This window comes from Equus przewalskii, chromosome 1, assembly GCF_037783145.1.
Source record: "Equus przewalskii isolate Varuska chromosome 1, EquPr2, whole genome shotgun sequence".
In the NCBI taxonomy this organism is placed as follows: Eukaryota; Metazoa; Chordata; class Mammalia; order Perissodactyla; family Equidae; genus Equus; species Equus przewalskii.
This window is the reverse complement of record NC_091831.1, coordinates 65,853,737-65,879,052: the sequence shown is the minus strand read 5'-3', so window position 1 is coordinate 65,879,052 and position 25,316 is coordinate 65,853,737. Positions and strand designations below refer to the sequence as shown.

Here is a 25,316-nt window from a genome sequence, read left to right as displayed (position 1 = left end):
AACATTGTCACAAATGTCTGATCTAGCATTTAATGTATCACACTGTGATTTTTCTAACTTGTGTTAGACATTAACCTGCATATGACATTAATCTAACAAATGAGATTTACTTGGTTCTTCTTTCCACCTGCTGTTGTAGGACCACCAGGCCACCCCTCCCCAACTTCTCCAGGAGTCACTAGAGTACAGTTCATGAGAGTTCACCAAAAATCCTTATTGGAGAGGAATCTCCTTTCCCCTGGCTTCCTGCTTCCAAGCTGTGGGACCTCTGCTAGCATAACACTCTTGTTTTCTCTCCCCCTGACTCATATGGTGACTGTATGAGTAGGAAATGGGCATGCAAGGTGTCTTGGTCCGTTTGGGCTGCTGTAATAAAAACACCATAGACTGGGTGTCTTAACATCAAACATTTATTTCTCGCTATTCTGAAGGCTGGGAAGTCCAAGATCAAGGCACCAGCAGATTTGGTGTCTGGTGTGGGCCTGCTTCCTGCTTCCTAGACAGCCACCTTCTCCCTGTGTCCTCATGTGGTGGAACAGGCAAAGGAGCTCTCTGGGGTCTCTTTCATAAGGACATTAATCCCATTCACGAGCGCCCCACCCTCAGGACCTAATCACCTCCCAAAGGCCCCTCTTCCAAATACCATCACATTGGGGATTAGGTTTCAACATATGCATTTTTGTGGGACATGAGCATTCAATCCCCAGCAAAGGGACTCATCTCTTTTCTTCTCACTGCTTCCAGATCGAACACCTGCAGAGAGCACATCTTCTCCTCCAAGCCACATGTTTTAGAGGCTGGCTTGTATACGGGAGCCTGTGACAACTGTGATTAGATGGATGAGTACAGTTCCAGGTGTGTTAGCAAGCCTCCTATCTAGAGCTAAGCAAGTCCTTCAAGATGGCTTTATCAGAATCAAAGGCGGCTGCCTGATTCCTTCCTGGGCAGGGAGAAATTAGATGGGGTGTTATTTTTAAGCTCCCTCAAAACCCAAAAGTCACATAGGCACTAAAAAAGTGAAAAGGGAATACTGCAAATGACTCAATGCACATAAATTCGACAACTTAAGTGAAATGGACTAATTATTTGAAGGCAATAAATTACTAAAGCGTACCTAGGAATAAATAGGTAACCTGAATAGTTGTGTATTTATTAAAGAAACAGAGCTTGTAGTTAAAAAACTCACCCATAAAAGAAAACTCCAGGCCAAGCTAGTTTCACTGCCATTTTCTACCAAACATTTAAAGAAGAACTAACACCAATTCTACAAAATCATTTCCAGAAAATAGAAGGAACACTTCACGACTCATTTTATAAGGCCACCATTACTCTGAAATCAAAACCATAAAAAAACAGTGCATGAAGAGAAAGCTATAGACAAATTCCCTCAGGAACATGCAAATGTACTCAACAAAATGTCAGCAAATCAAATCCAGCAACATGTAAAAAGAGTAATACACCTCAACCAAACGGGGTTCATCTCAGGAACGCAAGACTGGGTCAATATTTGAAAATTAATCAATACAAGCTATCATATTAATAGATTAAATAATAAAAGCCACACAGTCATACCAATTGATGCAGAAAAAAATTTAACAAAATTCAACATACATTTGTGATAAAAACTTTCAGCAAACTATGACCAGAAGAGAACTTCCTTAACTTGATTGTTTATAAAAATTCCATAACTGTCATCAGACTCCATAATGAAGGACTGAATGCTTCCCCACAAGGAGAACAAGGCAAAGTCATCTGCTCTCGCTGCTGTTATTTAGCATCATACTGGAAGTCACAGTGCAATAAGGCAAGGAGAAGAAAGAAAAAGCATACAGCTTGTAAAGGAAGAAATAAAACTATCCCTATTCACAGACATGACTGTAGAAAATCGCAAAGAACCTACCAAAATAATCATCTTAATATTGAGTTTAGCAAGGTTGTGGGATATAAAGTCAACATGAAAAAATCAATCATATTTTTATATGCTGGCAATAAATAATTGGAAACTAGAATTTTAAAAACCAATGCCATTTATAAAAAGTTTCCCAAAATTAAATACTTAGCAATAAATCTAAGAATACATGTTCAGGACTCACATGATAAAAACTGTAAAACACTGCTGAAAGCAGTAACAACTAAATAAACGGAGAGACATATTGTGTTCCTGGATTGCAAGACTCAACATAGCTAAGATGTCAATTCTCCCCAAATTTGTTCCATAGATTTAAAGAATTTCCAGTCAAAACTTCAGCAGAATTTTTTGTGATACAGATAAGCTGATTCTAAAATTTATAGGAAAAGGAACCAGAACTAGAATAGCCACAACAATTTTGAAAAATAAACAAATTTGGAAGATTGACACTACCTGATTTTAAGACTTACTATAACGCTCCAGTAATCAAACTGCAGGGCACTGGTAAGAGATAGACACATACATCAATAAAACAGAATAAATAACCTGGAAACAGACACAAATATGACTAACTGGTTTTTGACAGATTCAATGACGCCCTGAGCTTGTGGTAATTTTCTGACAGCAGTGGAAAACCAATGCGCTCAGCATCCTAATAAACTTCTGGTGGACCCATCTACCATACCCAGACATGCTGAGCCCAGGGCCCGGAGTCAACCTGGAGCCCCCTCTACAGCATCTGCTGTCTCTTCTCCTAGGCTTCTCTCTTCTCATGCCAGAAGCCCCTGCCCTCAGCACAGAAGGCTGGCTGATAGTCGCCACATTGGATCAAGAATTATTTAATTTGAACAAATATGTTCTAGCTTCTCCTTCACAAGCTCCCACAGACACAGCATGATTCATGGCTTCAAATTCAGGCAATGATACAAGCTCCCTGTCAGCCTCATTTAAGTCCTTTCTAGAATCCAGAAAATAATCCAGAATCCAGGCAGAATGTAAATGGTGACCAAGGTGAAATGGGGCAGGCTTAACTGCTTCCTCTGGGCCCAGGAGCCAGCCCCTCCCCTCCTCTAGTTCTGTTTTCCTCTCCTGGCACATGAGGAGGTGGCCCAGATGGGCCCCAAGTCCCTTCCAGCCTTAGCAATCTAGAAATAGAAGAGGCCCCCACCCCCACCATCACCACCATCAGGCTGTGTTGGCTCCTGAAAAGGAAACACGGCTCTGCCGGGAAGTGGCACTGAGCCCACTCCAGCAGGAGCCCTTCCGAAACAGAAGTCAGGAATGGAATATCCCAGGACATTTGGGGAATTTATTCAGTGTTATGGGTTGAATCATGTCCCCAAAAAGATATGACGGAGTCCTAAGCCCCATGTCTGTGAATGTGACCTTATTTGGAAGTAGGGTCTTTGCAGATGTAATCAAGTTAAGATAATGTCCTTAGAGTGGGCCTAAATCCAGCGTAACTGGTGTCCTTATAAGAAGGGAGAAAACAGAGACACAGGGAGAAGATGATCACATGACAGCAGAGACAGAGATCCTCGGCGTGAACAGCAAGGATGGACAGCCACCAGCAGCGCAAGCTGCAAGAGTCGAGGGAGCATCCTGCCCCACAGGCTTTAGAGGGAGCATGCCCTCAGGACACCTTAGTTATGGACTTCTCGCCTCCAGATCTGTAGCAGATGGATATCCATTGTTCTAAGCCAGCCAGTTTGTGGGACTCTGTTATAGTAGCCCTAGGAAATGAACACAGCCAGTCAGTCACTAAACAGTTACTGAGCCCCAACTGTGTCTTAGGCTCCGGCCTGGGCTCTGCGGATAGAGCAGTAACCCAAACAGGCAAGGCTCTCTCCCTGTGAAATTTCCATCAAGGAATTCATCAAAAACGTGTGATGAGGAGGGTAGATTGTGTTCATAGCCTTCCTTATTTATTTGGAATGGGATATGCCATTTTTTGGTCATTTTCTAGACAGAACATAGGATTTTAGAGCTAGAAGGGACCTTAGAATTTCTCTAGTCCAAATTCATGATTTCTCCAGTATGGGAACTTGAGAGAGGGAAAGTGCCCGGTCCAAACCGACACCGGAGGTCATGGTAGGGCGCGCTTGGGGCTCCAGGAGGTCTGGATAGGAGGCTGGGGGATGAGGTCCTCATGGCTCATGGATTGGTAGGGCTCTGGGAATGGACTTTGCTGGGACCTAACTTTGGGGACTCCAGAGGTGCTGTGACTTGGGGGGCTGGCTGAGATAACAAGGAGGCTTTTGTGTGGTGCATGGTGTCTACCGCCCCATGGGTGTCTCACTGTTTAGGACTCTTAGAGGGACATGGGGCATGAAGAGAATAAATTAGGGTGACATTTTGTTCAGATTCCTAAGAGTAACTTAGAGTTGATGAGTTAAAGTTGGATCCTGGTTTACAGCAGCTATTTCTCATGCTGGACACCACCACCCTACCAGGAGTGGTGAGAGGTGCCAGGAGCCCTCAGTCACAGGGAAGGAGTCTGGGAAAGGTGGGCACGTGGGGTTCGGTTTCACGCCCTTAGCTGGGGCCCGGCCTGGCTGTGGGGCTGAGGAACCAGCGGGGAGAAGCCGGTAGAGATTAGAGGTTAAGCCTGGCCTGTGGACTCAGATAGGACCGAGCTCCAGCTCCTATCTGCCCTTGCCAGTGGCACGACCTCGAGCAAATTAAGTCACTGCTCTGAGCTTCAATTTTCCTCATCGGCCAAATGGGTATACATCCTACTAGTACATTCCTCAAAGAGCTGCTGGGAGGATTAAGTGGGACGGCCAACATGACTAGTAAGCTGCCACGGCAGGGGAGTGCAGAGTGGGAGCAGGGGAGGCACCCCCATAGGACTGGCCCACAGGCTGAGCAGTACAGGGGGAAGCAAGAAGGCACTGATGAAGGGAGGGAAGGGGGACTATGCCCCACCTGAGACCAAAGAGTGTGCAGTCAGCCTCTTCCCCTCCCTGTGGGCATCATCACACATGCCCGGACCAGGCAGGAAGAAAGAAGGGACGTGGACCGGAATGGCTACAGCTTTTCTGACTCTTCAGCCCCTCTTTGCCCCAGTTGCCAACTCTGGCCCACACCTGAATATTATTCTGGTCTCATCTCTTCCTCAGCTAGACATGCACTTTTGTCCTCCTATAATCTCCCAAGAGTCAGCATCTGCATTTAGAAAAATAAGCCAAGAGTGACCATGTCCACTGTTTCTTATTTCCATTAACTGCTGCCCATTCAGCCTGGATATTTCCTATGACCCTACCCCTCCTAATAAAATTTATTGGGTCATGTTGATTTGAACTCTTAAGCATCTCTTGAACTCACCCATTTCTCTCCAACTCTCTCATCATCACTCTTGACCAAGCGACGGCCATCTCTTTTCTGCATGGATGATGCAAAGTCCTCCCAAACAGATGTGGTCTTTATTCGTCTGTTTGTCTCCGCTCTCCACCCCTCATCCACCAAAGCTGTCAGAGTGACATTCCTAAGACACAAATCTGAGGATGTTACTCCCTGCTTCAAACTATTTGATGGTTTCCGTTGAGCTATGAGGAAGGACAAGTCCCTAACCTGACCCACAGTGTCCTCCATAGTTTGCTCCACCTGCCTTTCCATGCTCAGCTGCCCTACTCTTTCTCTTACTCATTGAGCTTAGTGACCTGGGCCTTTTTTAAGCCCATCAATTGTGCCATGTTCCTCCCTGCCACAGGGCCTTTGCACAAGCCATGTCCTCTGCCAAGAAAATTCTTACTCCCCTTCTCCTCTTTCCCCTGTTAACTTTCTCTACTCATCCTTCAGATTTTAGTTCAGAGATCACTTTCTCATGGAATTCTCTTCTCCAGATTAGTTCAACTTTTCCTTCACATACGGCTCACATTAGCCTGTTGTCTGGCCACATGCCCAGCTGGGTGAGCAGTGCGGGATAGGTTGCGGAGAGAGAAAAGAAAAGAACTGGAGTCAGTGAACGAGACATAGAGGTTCACTGGGAGTTGCTCACAGCGAGGTGGGGTGGTGGCCGGCTGGACAGCAACATGCGCCCACAACTGTGTGCAGGGAGGGGATCTCTTATATAGGCGGGGGACACAAAGGCTATATGCCTGCCAAGAGGCTGTCCCTGCTACAACCAGCGTTCCTAGGCACAATAGCTCACATGGAGGGGCTCTATGCCCCTTTAAGATGTGATGTTCTTTAAGAGAGAGAAGGTAAGATCCGGGCTGGCTAGGCCCTGGATTGTTGAAGATCCTAGCGGCTGGGTGTCCTGCCCAGAAGGGGGCCAGAAAGTCATGTGGTTGCAATGGGCTTGGGGGCTTTTGCTGAGCAAGCAAGGCCCAGGCCCTAACCTGTATTTTCCTTTCTAGCCTTTGCTCAGCATGTAATTACCTATTCATGTATGTAGGCATTGTCTGCCTCTCTACCAGGCTGCAGGAACTGAGAAGGCAAGGATGTTTCTGCTTTGCTCACCATTTAGCCCAGCTGCTGGCCCTGTGTGGAACAAGGAAGGAGCTCAGTGAAGACGTAAGTGAATGCATGAGTCACCCTGGAGATGACGGCTTTTCCCATGTTCTTCCTGTGTTCCTGAGTAACTACCAGCTACCTTTGGTCACCTCCAGCCATTTTCAAGATCTCACATTTGCACACACGCTCATACACACTCACACCCCTTAGGAGCAGCCACTGTTCATGATGCTTTGGGTTGAACTTTTCCTCTTCAGAGATTCACATGTTGGAAAAAGAACAACCCACCTAGCTGTCCATGTAGTGGGAGGGAATCCATGAGAAATGAGGCTGGAAGTTTGCTTGAGGCTTTAAGTGCTTTCTCCTAGAGCTTGAGGAGTCTCGGGTGGTATTTAGCAGAAGAATAACATGACACAAGGGCCCCTAAGATGCTCAGACTTCCACACAGAGCTTTGAGGCCGGAGCTCAACGCTCCTGTCCTGGCTGAGTCCATGCATGCCTGGGGAGGCTGAGGAAGGGGCCTGGGGGGCAACGAGTTAGCTGGGAGAGGCTCATCATCACATAAGTGGCAGAGCTGGGGCCAGCTCTCAGCATTTGAAGTCAGATGCCTCTTCAATTATCGGCTAACTTGCCTCCCCTGTGACTTCTTAAACTGCCTCTCTCTTCATAGCACGTAAAACAGAAGAGGGAGTGAGGACCAGACTGTACATCACTGGAAGGACAGGGACGAAAGGTTCAGGGAGCTTTGAAATGTAGCTGGAAGGGAACTCATGGGCAAGGTTAGGTAGATGCACCAGGCAGGAGTGGGCCAGCATGGCCCCAGGCACAGAACCCACCCATGCTCTTCTGTGAATATGCTCCTTCTGGAACCCTGGAGGGCAGGGCACAGGCTTCTTGCTGTCCACAGTCTCCCTCAGCTGTGCCTTGGAGAGGACTCAGCTTCCAGTGGGCTCTTAGAGAAGGTGTTTGGCAGAGCCAACTTCGCTGTGACATTGACCAGTCCTCCGCATCCCTGGGCTCTGGTTCTCCCATCCTCAATAGAAGAGGGTGGGCCTCAGCACCTGCACCCACTGTCTTCCAGAGCTGAATTCCTGGGGGCGAAGAGATGGCTCCTGGGATCCCTCCCTTGCTCTGAGGTTCACCAGGGCAGAGGAGCACTCATGGCTGCTAGTGTCAAGCCCTAAGTTCAAAGGCTAGCTGTGCTCCTTCCCAGCTGTGTGACCCTGAGCAAGCTGCGTAACCTCTCTCAACCAGGTTCTCTCTCTGTGAAAGAGGGAGAATAGCATCTTTGTCATCAGGTTATTTGAGGGTCAGCAAGGTAATGCATGTCACAAAATGTGCCAGCCCAGGGGAGCACTGAAAGAGTGTCTCTCTTTCTGGCTGGGAGGGGGTGCCCATTCCACAGACTTCTGGCTTCTGTGGGGTTTGTGGCAGCCCTGTGCTACCTCCTGCTTCACTCAGCCAGCACACAGAACCTTGGAGAAGAAATGCCAGGTGCAGGTCCAGGCGCTGCCCACAGGTGGGGTGGAGAATTACTTAGGATCAGGCTGCTAGTGAGGACCCGCTGGCTATATGCTCAGGTGCTGACCCATGTCCACAGCTCCATGGACCCAGTGGGACCTCACCGCCTGAAACATGAAACTTTTTTTTGAAGCCCACCTGGAGGGCCTAGGGGCCCAGCTACAAAGGGAAGAGCTGGGGGAGAGACCATGTTCCAAGTGTTTGCCCACAAGCCTGGAAATGAGGGCTTTATGTAGGAATTAATGCTTAGAAAATTAGTTGGAACTTTCCCCTGGCAAGTGTGTGGCTCTCTGTCCGACACAGTTGAGGAGAAGGAAGAGTTCTAAGATCTGCAACCAGACTGGTCCCAAACTGGTGAAGTGACCCTGGGCTAGCAACCAGCCTCACTGACCCATTTCTACCATCTGCAGAATGGACACAGTCCTGGCACTGGTGACCTCCCAGGGCCATCACGAGAGCCAGGTAGAGTCAGACCGTGAATGCTCGTCTCAAGCAGATAGAGAGAATTTGGAGGAGCAGCCTGGAGGCTCACATCCTGAGGGCTGACCTGTGGACTAGACACTGGGCGACGAGACCTGGATTTCAATCTCAGGGCTACCTCCTCCTGGCCACACGACACTAGATAAAGTATTGAATCTCCCAAAGTTATCTTTTCCTTATTTTTAAAAAGCAAAAAATGGATGATAATATCTACCCCAGAGAGGTATCCTGAGATTAACCCAGTCCAGCCAATGACAACACTTCACTCAGCAGCCGTCACAGGTGCTTGGACAGGTCTGGACACAGGTGATCTGGACAAATGGGTGGGTGTCAGGTTAGGCAGGCAGGCACGCCAACACCCACCCACACCCACGCACACTCCTGAGCGCAACAGGGCGCCTGAGGGCTTAGTGAGGAGACCAGACACAGACATGTCTGTTTGTCTTCTCTGAGGAGGGGTGTCTTTTCCCAAAATGGCCGGCAGGAGCCTTACACGGAGAACATAGCTGCTTTGGTGAAATTAGACCCTCTCTCTGTTCCTTGGGCCAGGCATGATTTAATGAAATCCTGTTTACCTCTGGCTGGAGCTGCAGTTTTCAAGATTTCCTTGAAAACACATCCCAGATGGCCCCGGGCGACTCACTTCCTGTACACCAGGAACACAGTGCACTTCCCTCTTGGGTGGGCTGGTCCCCATGGCTGGCAGATGGCTTAATTGACCACAGGAGCTCAGGGCTCTGGGATCTTCTCCCCATCTTTTCTGTCCCCTGTCTGTGCCATCAGCCCTGGCCCTGCAGAGCCCCTGGGGTGGTCCTGGGGCCAGGGAGAGGCCTGGCTGAGCAGCAGCCTTTGTGTGTAGGGAGGCTGGCCTCACGGGACCCTTCACCAGAACTTTGACCTGCCAGGAGCAGATGGGCAGTGTGTGTGGCAGGCCCAGCATGTCTCCCAGTCATGTGCCAGCAGCCTGCTCTCTGGGCCACTGCCCTGGGCAGATGGAGTTCCTATGCACTCAGCCTTAGCCCAGACAAACACCTTGGGGCTGCACCTTCCTCTCATCTCTGTGTCCTTTGCACACCATACCTTGTGCTCCCAGGGCAGCCCACCTTGGTGCTGAGGCAGGATTTCTTGGCTGTCACCCTCCAATTTTACAAACGAGCAACATGAGACACAGAGAAGATGAAAATGACTGGTCCATGATCATATAGCTAGAGAGAGAGGGAGAAAACACAGAGACAATTATATAGGATTGTAATTGGGGTTCAGTCTACTCTAGCATGAATCTTTTCAGGATATCAAAGGAATAGTGTAATTCCCAATTTTAGAGGTGAGGAAACTGAGGACCGGTGATGGGAAGAGACATGTCTGAGGCTGTCAGGGGAAGAGTGAGGTCAGAGCAAAGGATTCTTTCCAGGCCCTAACTGCATTTCCCTGTTCATCACAGATTCAGCTCTGAATGGAGGCGGATGGAGTAGTGGGTAGGGCTGGGGCCTTAGTGGTTGGGGTCAGGTGGCCCTTTCTGCACTTGTCAACTGAGTCTCAAATCTAGAGTGTTGATGCTCATCTCATCCCCTCCAACCCCCCCACAATGGGGCCACATATGTAAGGGCCTGGGAGAGTGAGGTCAGGCAAGAAGGGCTGGTCATCTGGGGCCTCTGAGTCCAGCCCTGGCACCAGCACTGCAGTGTGACCTGTACAATGGCCAGCACTGCCAGGAGAACTCCAGGTGCATGCAAAGTCCTGGCCTGGGCCCAGAGCTGCCTCAAGGAGAATTAATCCAGGCAGTGGCTGGGGGAATTCTCAAGGTCCAGAGCCCACCTGCAAGTCTGCTTTTGTGTTGCCAAGAAAGCAGAGTTTGGATGTGATAGAGCAGGTGGCTGTTAGGGAGGTGGTCCCTGGAAGGGGCCACCCTTGATATCATTGGGTTCACCTTTATTACATGATTGGGATTCAGACTCTAAGGTGGACACTCTCTCCTCTTCTCTGCCAGTAGGACCTTGATTTTGTTCAGCAGCAGTAATGTGTCCAGCTAAATACTCACACCCACTTCCCATCCTCTTCTGTAGCAGTGATGGATGTCCTTGGGACCAAGCTCTGGCTAAGGAGCTGAAAGTCTCTGGGACAGCTTTTGCTTTCATGATAAAAATTGAGAGAAGAGGCAGGTTATACTGATTCTCTTTTTCCAGCCTGGACTGCAGATATGATGCCTGGAGTTGCAGCAGCCATCCTGTGATCAGGGGCAACAAGTATTAGGGATCAACAAAAAGACTCCCAGAGATGTTAGCCCTGGTGTTGTTGAAGCACTGAAACACCAGCACTCATTTTTCTCCAGATGTCATATGAGAAAAGAAAAATCTTTTCTGTTGAAGTGACTACAAGTTAGACTTTCCATTACTTGGAGCCTGAAGTATTCTGAACTAATCCATACCCAGAGAATCCAAGTGAATTGGGAGGGAGATGAATGAGCTCAGGATCTTCTGCAGGGACAGGAGACCTGGGCCTCCATCCTGGCATCACCCCTTAAGCAGCTACATGGCCAACACAAGGGACTGCATGGCCACATGAGAGTGCCTGTGTGGACCCTTTGCCTGTGATATCCTGCTCTGACTTCTCCCTGAGCATTCTCCTCCTTCTCCCTCAAAGCCACCTTAGATATCCTCTCTTCTCTCTGGGTTTCCCTGACCACCCCCAACTCTCTATGCTAGGGTATCATGTGGCCTGGATATTGCTCTAGTACTTTATGTATACCTTGTTTATAGCACTTTTGGGATTTGAGGATGCTAATTAATCATTTACATCTTTACTCCAAGTTTTTTTTTTTTTTAAAGATTTTATTTTATTTTTTTTTCCAGGATTCGAACCAATGAAACACTGGGCCTCCTGCAGCGGAGCGTGCAAACTGAACAACTCGGCCTCGGGGCCAGCCCCTTTACTCCAAGTTTTGACCAGTTGAGAAGTAGACACTGTAGCTCGATGGAAACCACACCCCAGCCTTAACACTGGCAGAGTCAGAGAATCTTGAGTGGCACACGGGGGCCTGATGCCCTTGGTGTGCTCATCGCTACCTCATTCATTGACTCAGCGTGGGCTTGTTAAGGGTCCACTACATGGCAGACAGTGCTAGCCCCTGCAAATAGACAGGACAGTTCTTGTCCCTGGTGAAATTGGAATTCTGCAGAAAAGATAGTTTAAACAGATAATCGTAAATAATCTTTAAGGATAAAAACACATCAAAAGACAGCTTCCTAGTACTCTAAGAATACATAATAGGGACCCAAGCTAGCCAAAGGAATTCATTAATTTTTTTCATGTGTGTGTTTATTGAGGGCCAATGACATACAAACTCTGTTCTAGCCCTAAGATTACAGCAGGGGACAGGTCCCTATCTTCTGGTGGGGTAGAAAGCTAATAAATAATTACTTATACTGTTTGGCCAGGTATCGAACATAAGGCAGGATTCAGGGACTGAGGATGAAGGGAGGGCTTCTTTAGACAGGGGAGGGGGAGACACCTCCCAGAAGGAGACATACCTGAGGCATGGCTTCACTGAGGAAGTGACTTTAAGCTGAGATCCGGAGGATGCACAGAGACCAGCGAAGTGAAGAGGTAGGGAAGGTACTCACGGCAGAAGGCAAGTCGAGGGGCTTCAGTTGGCTTGTTCACTCACTAGAGCACAGATGGGAGGAGGGAGAGTCTCTTGTCAAGGCTGGAGTCGAGGCATGACCAGTCCATGGACGCAGGACACTGTAGGAAGTGTGGAGTATTTGGGGTGGCATATGAAAAGCACTGTGTGTCAGAGAAACATTCTAAATAGGGGTAGTGTGCTGTGATTTGTACTTTAAACAGTGATCCTGTGGTCATGAATTCCCATGGAAACTGAAATAATTCAGGGTGCTGGCATGGCTTGGATCAGAGAAAGACCAGACGCCTGGGGTCAAGGTCTTGAGATCTCATCACAGCTTGTCACTGCCCATCTGCCTTGCCCACCAGACTGTGCTATCAGCTTAGATGAGCAGTGACCAGGCCTCGTTCACCTTTGTGTTCCCAGGCGTGTGACTCACCACCAGGATCAAGGATAAGATAATCACTCTCAGAACTTCTGTTTCTTCTTTGCATTCATTTATTTATTCATTCATGCATTCAGTATCAATTGATTGCTTCCTTAGTGCCTAGTATATATATGAGATACAGCTGTGAACCAAAGGGACAAACATTCTTGACCTCATGGAGTTTCAGTTCTAGTTGGGGGTGGGGGAGAGAAGGAAAAGGTATATAAGAAAAATAAATGTTAGTTAGATGGTGGTAATGTGGGGGAAAGTGAAGCAGGAGAGGAAGCAGCGAGCTCGCTGGTGAGAGCAGGGTGAGCAGCAGTCTCAAATAGGCTGGCCTGGGGCTCCCAGGAATGAGGCAAGGAACAAGCCACCGGGCTGGCTCCAGGAAGGGCAGTGGAGGTGGAGGGAAAAGAGGCACTTAGGTGACAATGTCACTCAGAAGAACTGCACTAAAGGGTGTGCTCAACAATTAAATGGAGACTGGGTTCGTAAAGGTGTGACACATAGTAGGTGTATGGCAACTGCCATATTCCCTTCCACTTTTCTCGATTTTTTCAGCAAAATGAAGCTTTATTTTATTTAAAGCCTTTTTTTGAAAAATACAAGCTGTTTTCCAAGGCAGTTAAAGAAATGTAATCAATTGCATGGTGTCAAGTGACAGATGGAAAAGGAAACCAAGACCCAACATAGATTAGACAGGCTGATGGGAAAATGTCACCGCTGGGAGGAAGCTAAACAATCATCTTCTCAGAGCTTCTTGTCATCACAAAGGCACCTGCTGTCCAGGGCAGGGAAGGGACTTGACCAAGGTCAGCCCGAGAATAAGCATTACAGTACGCTCTCCCTTGTGGAGACATGAGAGTTGTCCTTATAGCAAAGAACATGCAGATCCCGATGCCAAAATGCAGGAAGAGCACCCACAAACATATTCTGGAGTGGTACAGACCTGGGCTTGAATCCTGGGAAGAGGAAATGTTTGAGGTGGAGCAACTGGGACTATCATGCTCGCCTGGTGGGAGTATAAAATGGTACAACTAGCTTTTCTCGGCACTTTCTCATAAAACTAAACATACACCTATCTGATAACCCAGCATTTCCACTCTTAGGCATTTACCTAAGAAAAATAAATACATGTCTACACAAATTCTAGTACAAATTTCTAGTTCAAAGAAACTTTATTCATAATAGCCCCAAACTGGAAAGCCCAAGTGTCCATCAACCTCAAAAAAAAAAGAAAGAAAGAAACAATTGTGGTACATTCATACAATGGGATAATACTCAGCATAAAAAGGGACAGTCCATGGACACATACAAAATACGGATGAATAAAAAAAGTAATTGGAGCAAAAGAAACCACAAGAGATGAAAGCAGCAAAACTGGGGCATTAAAGGTGATCCAAGAACTCTGATAGCTACTTCTCCTGTTTTCTAACTGCCTAGAGTCTTGTGAACACCCTTGTTGTGTTTCATAAGTGTATTGCTTTATGAGTTCTGTCTTCCCAAAACAGAAGTCAGAACACTTACTTACCCAGCCTCCTTTGCAGCTAGCACAAGCATGTGACCCCACTAGTCAGATGTACCTGCTGGAGAGTTGGATTTAGGGTGAGGAACTGGAGGAAAAAACTCAGCACAGAGTCTGTGTTTGGTGGTGCAGGTGAAAGCTAAGAGGCCTTAACAGGTCCTCAGAGCAGCAGTGATTCCACAGCTGCATTTAGGTATGGAAGTGGCATAGTGCTGATAGCAATTATGATCGTGGTGAATCTGAAATCCTGTTTTACCTAGCATGCAATGATGACGGGGCATCAGCAGCATGGCGGGTCCCTCATCAAACAATTTCTGGAGCAAAGTTCCAGGCAGTGTTTATGGGAGCTTAACCTGCAGACAGATCCTCTAAGCTTTGCAGTGTGTTCCTTAGCTCTCCAGTATGATTACCGTGGCCCAAAGTAAACTCCTCATTTCAGTAACCACCCGTCACCTTTTTATCCCACAATCTGCTACACTTGCAGCATTCTTCATCATGTTCAGTGGCGACTCCGTTCTTCAACTGGCTCAAGTTAAAAACCTGACTTGTTTTTTCTCTTATATGCAACATTCAATCTAGCAGAACACCCTGCTGGCCTGACCTTCAAAACAGAGCAGCATCCAGCCTCCCCATCCTTCTGAGTGTTGCCACCATGCTCCAAACCATGATTTTGTATCTGGATTTGAAAAAATAATAGGCTAATTAACTTTTCTCCCTGCTTCCATCCATGTGTGCTATCCTCTAGTTTCAAAACTGCAGCCAGAATGATCCTCTCCAAAAATGTTAATCAGATCTTGTCATTCCTCCACTGGAAAGCCTTTGGTGACTGTCCATTTCACACAGAGTGAACACTAAAATCTGCACAATGGTCCACATGGATGCAAAACTCCTAAACATATGATTAGACAACTGAATATAATGGTATATTTTTCAAAATGCATCATGGTTAAGTAGGATTTATCCCAGAATTGCAAGGATTACCTATTCATGTGATTCAGCCTATTAGTGATAAAAAGGGGGAAAACCATCAACATGGTCAGTGCTGAATTATGAAGTTCAATACTAACTTATATTTTTTAAAAAGTACTTTACAAAAGTGAATAGATGAGAACATCCTTAATTTGACAAAGGCTATATAGCAAACATGTAGAGAAAACATCATACTTAGGAGAAATTTCCTTTCAGATCAGGAATATAACAAGCAGAGCAGCTGTCAATACTGTGCCACAGGATTCTAGAGGTTCTCGTTAACACAGAAAGAAAAGAAAAACAGTGGTAAACAGAGGGAAAAGGAAGACACCTCTTCTCCATCATTTATAGATGATATGATAATTTGTATAGAAAACCCCAATCTGCAAACTCTAAGAACTAAAAGGAAAAATCAACAACTTTACTATGTACAAGATCAGTACATGAAAAGTAATAATGTTCTTCTACTTCCATTAAATACAAGAAAATGTAATTTTAAAAAGATATAATTTACAATAGCAATGAGAACTACAAAGTAGTAATCGACCTACTAAACAATGTAGAAAACATTTATGGAGAAAATTTAAACTTGAGGAAATGAAATATACTCCATGTTCACCAATGAGGCAACTTAACATTTATAAAGATGTCAGTTCTCCCCCAAATTAATCTGCACAATTCAAAATAATTCCAATCAAAACCCCAACAAGATTTTACAGACAATTTAAACTGATTGCAAAAATTATATAAGAGAATGAATCTTAACAAATAATTAAGTCAATATTGACAGAGACCGAAGTTGGGAGCTTGGCTTACCAGACATCAAGGCTTATTACAAAGTCATGGTAGTTAAAATAGGTGGTACTGGTGTAAAAGAAAAAAAAAAGACAAATGTGATAATAAAAAAGTATACAGAATCCCAAGTACAGATGAGAACTTGGTATTGTCAAGGACTGTTCAGAGTCTAAGATTTTATGCTACCTGCAAGCTAACAAGTTAGCTGGCCACAATTTCATAGTTGTTGGCAAACTGCATGAGATCTCTGGATCAGAGACAAAGGGCACTTTACTGCTCACACCAATAGTAGTAGCCAGAGTATCAGCATTTCTGTTGGTTCCCAGAGTCCCAATTCCTATAGACCAACAGGAAGGGGTCTAGGAGATGCCTGCACACACGGTGGGTTAAGTAACAAGAGAGGAACTCCTAGCTTAAGAAACCCAAATCTTCATAAGGATCAATAAGCCTTCTTGTCCTTTGCCCCAGAGGGAGATGGTCTCTTTGTTATACTGGGCAGTAAACAAATCTGCTCTTTGCTCTGCATGGAGACATTGTCTCTATTTCTAAGGTTGTTTGCTATATAAACATCCTCAAAAAATTAATTGAAAACAAAATCTATCACAGCCTCTGATCACAAGATGTGCAGAAATGCAAGAGCCACATGAAGGATTGTCTCCCAACAGGTACGTGGCAGACTCAGCTTCACATCATGAGGAGACAGGATGAATTATGTAGTAAGTTATGTTAGCAATAGTAACATCCTGTGCAGAGAAAAATAAAGTTGAATCCTTATCTCATTCTCTCTACAAAAAATAAATTACAATGGTTTAAAGACCCAGGTATGAAAATTAAGACCAAGAACTAATATAAAAAAACTTTTAAATAAAAAAATAAAATAATTAAATAATAAAAAATAAAAATTAAATAATAAAAAAAAACTAATTTTTTTTAACTTTGGAGTCATGAATTATTTCTTAATTAAGACCCCTAAAGCACAAACTGTAAGGGAAAAAACAAATGGATTTATATCAGAATTGTGCTCATTAAAGTGCACCATTAAAAACCTTAACAGATGCATGACAATTTGGGAGAAGACCTTGGGAAAGTCTAAAACTAGCAAATGAGTAGTTAGTAGATTGTCCAAGTAATTTCTGCAAATCAGCAAGAAAAAGAAAAACAAACAGAAAAATGATCGAAGGATATGAACAGACAATTCAAAGGAGAACCCCAAATGCTAATAATTTTCTGAAGAGGTGGTCAAACTGTCAAGAAAGCACTGAAATGCACTTTAGGTGAGGTACCACTTTGTACCCTACCTGACTGGCAAACAGTAGAAAGTTAGAAAACATCAGCTCTTGGTGAGGAGGTGGGGAAATACACCCCGTCGTGTGCAGCTATAGGAATTATGTTGTGGTTGTTTGGGAGAGTCATACAGACACATTTAGTGAAATTAAGGTATTTGTACCCTATTGCCCTGCAATTCTGCTCCCAGGCATATATCTCAGAGAAAGCCTCCTACATGCCCACAAAGAAACATCTTCTGTGACTTTGCATGCCCACCTCTCTCTTACCCTCACTCATCCTACAAGATGCAGCTCACGCTTGATCCTCCAAAAGCCTTCTCCATTTCTGAGATTAATTCTGTGTCCTCCCTCCATGCTTCCATCCCACTCTTGGCTGCATTCTGTCTACACACTTATCACATTGTACATTTGCCGTTGCTTTAGGTGCCATCTGCATCTTCCATTAGGCTGGGAGTTCTCTTACAGCACTGACTCTTTTATTCATCCTGTGTCTACAGCACTAGCACTATTCCTGGCACAAAGCAAACATTCAGCTACATGGAATGAGTATATTTGTTAAAAGTAGAGCCTAGATCTGGTACCTGGTATTTGTAAGATGGAACTTCTTCCTGGTGCTCAGATTGCCCCTCAGTGCAGTTCTCTCCCGGTCTGACAAGGGCAGGGAGGGCTGCTTCAGTCTGGGGATTCCCGCGCATCAGCAGGAATTTCATGCATCCACTCCTAGTATATCCTTTCGGGGTGAGCCTGCTAATGGCCTGTGTGTTTTGAAGGAGAAGATGTCTGCCAGGCCCCGATGTGATACGCACTCAGCACAGCTGGTGTTTGTCAGCCACAGGCCTCTCCGTCTCACTAAACTTCCAAACCTCCTATTTCCCCTTGTGTTCAAGAATGTGAGGCCTGGCTCCCTCTGGGCTCCAAAAATGTCTCAGGCTGGGTCCTGTGAAATCCTAACCTTTCCTCTTGCCTCTATTCCCTTGGCATCACCACCTTCATCATAAAATACTTTATGCAAGTGGAAAGAAAAAGAAATCCATTGCAGAAATACCATATGTAGAGCAACATCACAAAATCTCCTCAATGTCCTGAATGCTGTGCTTTGGCCATTTGGAAGACACATTAGCTAGATAAGTATTAACAGAAGGGCCTACCACAGAAACCTTACCAAACCATCACCTTTTATTAAGCCCCCAGGAGAACTTAAAGCCAGTCCATTACTCTGATGTCTGGGAAAGGCCTGGTTTGTTTGTTTTTTCCCCCGCTAAGACAAGCTTAAGTATCCTAGAAAAGGGATATGGATTAGCTATAGGGACAACTGAGGGCCATCACCTTCACGTAGGGTGAAGGAAAGCTTGATTGCGGCTGATGGTCAAAGTCGGGCCAAGTATCACTCACCCTGGAACTTCTAGAGAGCGGAAAGGGAGAGGGGACAGTCTAATACTACTTTATGGATTTGTTGCCCACCTTTTTAGTCTTCCTTCAGAAACCAGGACACCCAGGAGACACTAACACTTGAATTTTACCCCTACTTCTAACTTGCTGTGTGACCTCAGACAGTTACTTAAGCTCTCTGGGTCTCAGACTTTCATCCACAAAAAGGGAAGCATGCCTGAGTTGCTAATGATCTCTCAGCAGGGGTAGTCCAGGTCCCGGAGTGTGGGCTCTGGAGGAGGCAGACTGCCAACTCCACAGCTCTTTTGGCTTCCTAGTTGGGTGGTTTGCAGCTAATTGCATAACCTCTTGAAGTCTCAGTTTCTTCATCTATAAAATGAGGTTCACAGAACCAACCTCCTGGGTTGTATGAGGACCAAATAAGACTTTATATGGAAAGTACTGAAAACAGTTCCCAGAGCACAGGAAGCGCTCAATCAATGTGAGTAGTTACTATTGTCATCACTTAGGTTCTGGGGTAGGTAGCCTCTAAAATGGTCCCTAGTGATCCCTTCTCATGGTATTCATGCCCTTGTGTGATGCCTTCCCCTGGAGTGTGGGCAGGGCCCAGAGAATTTGTCTTAATGAATACAATACGGTAGACGTAAAGGGATGTCCCATCCAAGACTAGTCATAAAAAGACTACGTTTTCCATCTTGGGCATCCTCTCTCGCTCTCTCGCTTGCTCCCTCTGAAGGAAGCCAGCTGCCATGTTGTGGGCCTCCCCATGGTGAGACTCATGCAGCAAGAAACTGAGGCCAGCCGTGAGCCAACAGCCAGTCAGGAACTGAGCTCTCCAGTCCAACAATCCCCAAGCAGACAGACTCTTCCAACGATCACTTGAGTGCGTTTGGAAGAGGAGCCTCCTCGGTCAAGCCTTGAAATGACTGCCCCTCACCTCACCCTGAGTGCAGCCTGTGAGAGGTCCTGAGCCAGAGGAGACGGCTAAGCCAAGCCTGGATCCTGACCCACGGAAACCGTGAGACAGTACATGTTTATGGTTTCAAGCCACTCAAGTTCGGGGTAATGTGTTACACAGCAATGGCTAATGGTGCAGTCTTCTTCTGGCTCCAATACAAGACCTTCTGAGGCAATTCCAAAACCCAGCTTGTTTCTAAGACACCTGGGGACACTCAGTGAGAACTGCATTCTAGCCATAAGAAAGCTCCTACCACATGCAAAGCACTGCCAGGTTCTCCAGGTGAGGCATCTAGAAGGCAAGGACATGTCTCCACCCTTGTATCTGTCTGGTAGGAATACGATACTTCTCTATAACACCTGTTGTATCTGGCTGGTAGGAATACTACCTAACTCTGCTTTCACATTGGTAGCTTGAAATTGGCTATGGTAAGAGTATGACGCCATGGAAATCAGCAAATGCTATACAAATCAACGCTTTTGGGGTGTTTTTGAGAGCAGTGTTAAACACCTACCTGTACACTGCTGAAGTTAACCGAAAGGGTCATTATTCAAAGAATTCCAGGGAAACTGAAAAGAAAAGAGATCTTTCCTACTTGAGGAAGAAGAGAGGCATGAGACATGGGCTGCAGGCAATGATGTCTGTCAAAGTCCCTTCTAGCTCCATGTTTCACAGCGCTATAAAAATTTCAGAAGTCAGATGCAATCAAGAACCCTGTCTTGGGAATAACATAGATCTGGGTTCAAATTATGGCTCTGACTTTCCCTAGCTGTTTGCCCTTGGGGATCCTCATCTGCAAAGCAAGGCTGTTACACACTTCCCAAGGTTATTAAAGACCAGATGCACGTACAAGTACCTAGCACCGTGCCTGGCACACAGTAGGTATTCAACACGCTGAGAAGCTCGTTCCCGTCTCCTCCCACTGCAAGAGAGACTTGGGCTTGGGGTCAGGGAAGGGGAGCGGGTGAAAAGCCTCTGTCTAGTCAATGACTGTCAGTGTCTGCAACCCGCATTGTCCTCTCTGAGCTCAATTCCTCTGTCCTGATGTCTGGAGGCCGTGTGAAAGGAAGCCACAGGAGTGCTTGTTGAGCTGTAAGGCCATTGCACAGGTGAGACATCACCATTCTCGCCTTCATTGTCATTCTCATGATCACAGGTGACAAGGACAAGAGAGCACCCTCACTTTTGAGCGCACCAGACACTCAATCCTTACCAGGTAAAGAGGGCTGGAACCAGGTCTCATGTGCTTAGCTCACTGCTATATCCCAGGGTGCATCCCAATTTCTGAAATGCAGAGGATGCTGGATAAATAGTTTTTGGGTGAATGAAGCTATTGAGGACTGTTCGAGCTGGAGGAGACCTTAGGTAATGTGATGCCCCAACAACTCACCTGTGCCCATCATAGAGATGAGAAAGCTGAGTCTGACTGTCATTCAGCAGGTAGGTCCGTTTAGCTACCAGGCCAAGCCAGTCTCCCCAGAACCACATGTTGCTCCAGTCTCCGAGGGGAAGGCCGCTGGTTCTGGAGATTCTCTTAACCGTCAGGTTCTGGTCAAATTTCAGAACACTTAAGAATAATGAGGCATGTTTCAAACTCAGCAGGAAAAAGAGAACTTTCAGCCTTCTTTTTGAAATTTCTATTTTACTTTTATTTTCTGATGCTGAGGAAGCACCTCGGTGGTTACAGGAATGACTCCTTACAAAAAGGAGTCAGGGACACATGGGGGAGTGGGGTAAGGAGTCTTACAAAGTTGAAAACCTGCTGGCCCTTGTTAAAAAGAAGAGAACAGCATCTCCCCTCCCCCAGGGCTTGGCAGGTTTGACCCTCCTCCTCCAGAACCCCCGGCTTTATTTTATAATCTAACTCGGCTGCAAACTCCCTAGCTATGAGGCTGACTTTTTACAGCCCCGACTGGGGAATGACTTCATCTTGGTGAATTTATGGGTCACAGCAGAGGATGGAGCAGAGGAACTTTAAGGGGGAAATCGCAGCCAATCCCCCCAGCCTGATGACTTTCCCAGCCATGGCCCCACAAAGGGGGGTCTTGCCCTGCTGTGGTATGAGCAGCGGTGCTGGTCCAGAATACTCTGCCACCGCCTTGCATATTCTGTGAAATTTCAGCAAGACAAGTTGCCCGGCAAGTGCTAGGGCAGGCTGAGCCCATCCTAGAGGGGACAAATGTCCTCTGAGGCCCCGTCTGACTCACAGGGACTGGGCCTGGCTGAGGTTAGGATGACAGTTTTGAAGACGGTATTGCTTTGGACATGACTTGCCGGCACTCGCTGCCCTGAGCCAGAGGCCCTCATCCGGGAAACCCAGCCCCTTGGTTCCAGAGGTACTGACTTTGCTGTCCCCCAAATGCAATACCCATAGCTTGTGCTGGAACATTCCAGGTGCCAAGCTGCCACTCAGTCTTTCGCATAACCACCTTGGTAAAATGGGGCTCCTAGAACAGGCCTGTGCATTCCTGACTATGCCTTTCCATCTGCTATTTCCTCTGCCCCGAGCACCCTCCCTTCTCCTGACCTCCTGAACACGAGGAATGTTCTGCATCTCTTTCCCCTCAACTCTCTCCTCCCCCCTGCCTCCAGTGCCTGGCGCAGAGCTGGTGCTTGGAAGGCTCCTTCTCATGAATCAGCAAATCAACAGTCAATCCTAAAATCCAAACGTTTGACAAAACCAAAGCCCTTCCCTCTACATGGCTGATGCGAGTCCTCAGCAGTGGGGGCTAGGGTGTGGCAGGCAAGGTGTCTAGGGCACAAAATTCAAGGAGACCCTCACTCTCAGGGTTTGCAAAGGCAGGACTGGAACCTGAGAACAAGTGCCTTGTTAAATTTTGCACCTCTCTCACCTCACCTAAGTCTCGGCCCTGGTCACTGGAGTGCTGTCTACAACAAAACTTGAACCTTATGCCCGTGAGCTCATGAACTTTGACTCCCTCAGAGGTGGTGTGGGGCTGTGGGAGAGTTTGGCCCCAGGAAGACCAAGCTCAAAACTCTGCCACTTGTTAGCTCTAGGACTGGGGCACACTGCTTCTTCCTTCTGAGCTTCAGTTCTCTCTTCTGTCCAGCAGCATATCAACCCACCTTTTGCTTCTCAGCAAAGGCAAGTGAGTGAACATGCCTGGCATGGGGTCTGGCAGGTGGAGGCAAGTGAGCGAGGAACCTGGAAAGTTTTGAAAGCCAGATGGAACCCTTGATTCATTCTCATAACTTGCTGTGAGCTGGGCTCTATGGCCAGCACCAGGGGCCCAAAGATTTTGAAGCCAGAGTCTTTGTCCTTGAGGCCTTTGCAGACAAGGTGAGGCAGCCAGGCAGACTGTTACCTCTCACCCAACACGCTGGGGCCTTCAATACTGTGTACAGTCAGAAGAGAGAGAGAGAGTCCTGGAGCCCAGCTGTAGAAGGAGGAACCTTGTTGTAAGAGGGTTTGATCAAGGCCATTACCCTGCTGGAGTGACTATGAACCGGTATTGAACTTTAAGGGGAAGGTTTTCAGATGGGCAAGGAGAAAGAGTGTCCCAGGTAGAGGGAGCAACATATGCAAAAGAATGGAGACAAGCAAAAATTTTGGTGACTTTGAGGAATAGTGAGTTGGCAGGTTTAGCTAAAAGGTGGGATATTTGAGGGAGAAGGATAAAGATGAGTGTCCAGACAGATGGGGTAGCTGACGAATTAGGTAAAGAATTGTACAACTTCCTTCTTTCAAATTTACCCTCAGGCAGTGTGTGTGTATAAATGCGGGTGTCTGAGGACCTGGTGGGGAGGTGTTTTGGAACAGCGAAGCGAGTCTGTGGAAAATTCAGGGTGGGTGGTGTAATGTGGAAAGAGAGCTGTAGGTTGTCTATGGGAGCCCTGGGGATCTTCAGCCTTGTGTGGGTTGGGTGGAAACTTGGTCAGTGGGACCAGTGAGGCCAAGACTCTCAGGTTCTCTCTCAAGGGGATTAGAGTAAGACTTTCCCCAGGGTCTCTGTCCCTGAGGCCCAGGCCAGCTTGGTGGCAGAGCCCAGGCCTTCCCTTGGCAGTTGGATGGAGCCCCTGGAAACTCAAGTCCGGAGCTCCGTCCCATGCTGCATGCCCATGCCTTTGGGGGCTTGACGAACATCGATGTTTGGGCGCTTGTTATTTTGCCCCCTTCCCCCTCACCCCTCACCTGCTTCCTGACAGCTTGGCACCTCCTCATTAGCAGCACCCACAGAGAATGTCACCCCACAGGAGTCCCTCTGTCTGTCCTGGACCCTGCTTTCCCATTTGCTTTACTGCCTGTCCCGCGATCCTGCCTCCCGCTCTCAAGCACCCCGCGCGCGGACTCCGCCTTTCTCATCCCTTTGGAAGAATCACTTTAAGAAAAGCACGCTGCTCTCTTTCTTCAGCCCCATCGAGATCTGAGCGCCCGCTGCCCCTGGCATATTTGATCAGTCTTCCTTCCTTTCGCCTACTGTCAGGGAAATTGGAATCAGACTCCAACCTATAACGAGATTAATGTTCTAAAGACAAGTGAGTACCTCAGAGTGGGATTGGGGCTGCTGCTCTTTGATAATCTATTCAACTCATTTGGTTCCATCGTTAACAGTCAGCTGTGTATTCTGTGATGATTACAACATACGTTAATCAAAGACACGTTATGCTGAGAGTTGGAAATAACACTTCCCCTGCTTCCCCTTTGAAGAAAAAAAGAGAAAAGAAAAACTACTCTCTTCAACAACAAGGAGAAAGGTATTTAGATCTGCAGAAAACAGGCAATGAGCCTCTTTTTGAGAGCTGGTTCTGAAAACAATGAGAAGTTATCGTTAAAATGCCTTGGTGGTCAGACAAGAACAAGGCTGGGGATCAGGGTGACCTGACTTTGGAAGACACTGTCTGTAACTTGCATCAGATTCCCTGAAGAGACTCTGGAACCCCCAAAACTGTTGGAAATTCCTGGATCAGTGGTCCTCAAAGTTCCTCTCAGCATCAACAAGTTCTGATCTTAGATTTAACCAGCACTAGAGGATCCCTAGTCACACAGCCAACCAAGGCCACCTGAACACATTGCCATTTAGTGTGCAAATGAAAAGCCCTGAGAACTGACTCTGTACTCCCCCCACAGGCCTGGGGCTATTCACAGGACAGGCAGACACACGCTGGGAGGGAAGGAGTCAGGAGAGTGGGAAGGTGCCCTTCAGGACTGGGGCTCACAGGGCTTGGTTTGGGTGCCAACTTGGCTTCTAAGGCACAGAATCACTTCACCTTTCTGAGCATCAGCGTTGTCATCTCAGCACTGGGAATAATGGTGTTTACTAACCAAGGACATGGCAGTGAGTAAATCAGCGATGGATGTAAAATACTCTGTTGAATGGAGCATGCCATATAAACATGCAGCATTGTTCTGACAAGGCTGCCAGCATCGAGAGGGCAGAAGTGTGGGTAGTGGGTCTGAGCACAGCACCTGGAGTCAGGGGGCTGGGCTTTGGTTGACTCTGCCACTTGCTAGCACTATGACCTTGAGCCACTTGTTTAACTTTTTTGGATTTTCTTAGACTGTGACAATAATAGTACCTACTTGTTAAGGTCATTGTGTCATCGGGCCATTGAAGGAGTTAATATACATAAACCAGTAAGATCGTGCCTGGACTTAGCTAGCACTACATAAGTGTTTGTTAGCACCACTATTTAAAATCTGCAGTGAAACAAAAAAAGAGTACAAACATAAAAACCTGGAGTCATGAAGTCATTTTGTTACTGCAGGAACCACATCTGCCTTGCTGCATGATGTTAGAACATAGGTGCCGCATCAAAACAGTTCAATAAATGAACATTTATGCGACTCAGAGCTCCATGGCAGCTGAGGCAAAGAGACAAACATCTTGAGTCACATAATTCTCACCTATTGAGAAAAGGAAAGACACACAACTCATCATTAGAGGATACAAACTCTTTCCTCGTACCAATTTTTAAAAAGGATGTATTTCGTGGATCTTGGGTTGAGGGATGCCAAACA

General features: G+C 46.7%; 1 long non-coding RNA gene across 2 annotated transcripts; it reads right to left on the bottom strand.

Annotated features, from left to right (window-relative positions):
- Positions 1-392: 392 nt before the first annotated feature.
- Positions 393-17,813, bottom strand: LOC139082361 (uncharacterized). Of its 2 annotated transcripts, XR_011538275.1 has the most exons (6): positions 17,571-17,813; positions 11,896-12,109; positions 10,407-10,496; positions 9,449-9,573; positions 5,237-5,396; positions 393-3,642 (listed from the first exon to the last, which is right to left on the bottom strand). It is a non-coding gene; the product is annotated as an uncharacterized lncRNA (long non-coding RNA). The 2 variants fall into 2 exon arrangements; XR_011538274.1 differs by lacking the exon at positions 10,407-10,496.
- Positions 17,814-25,316: the final 7,503 nt, after the last annotated feature.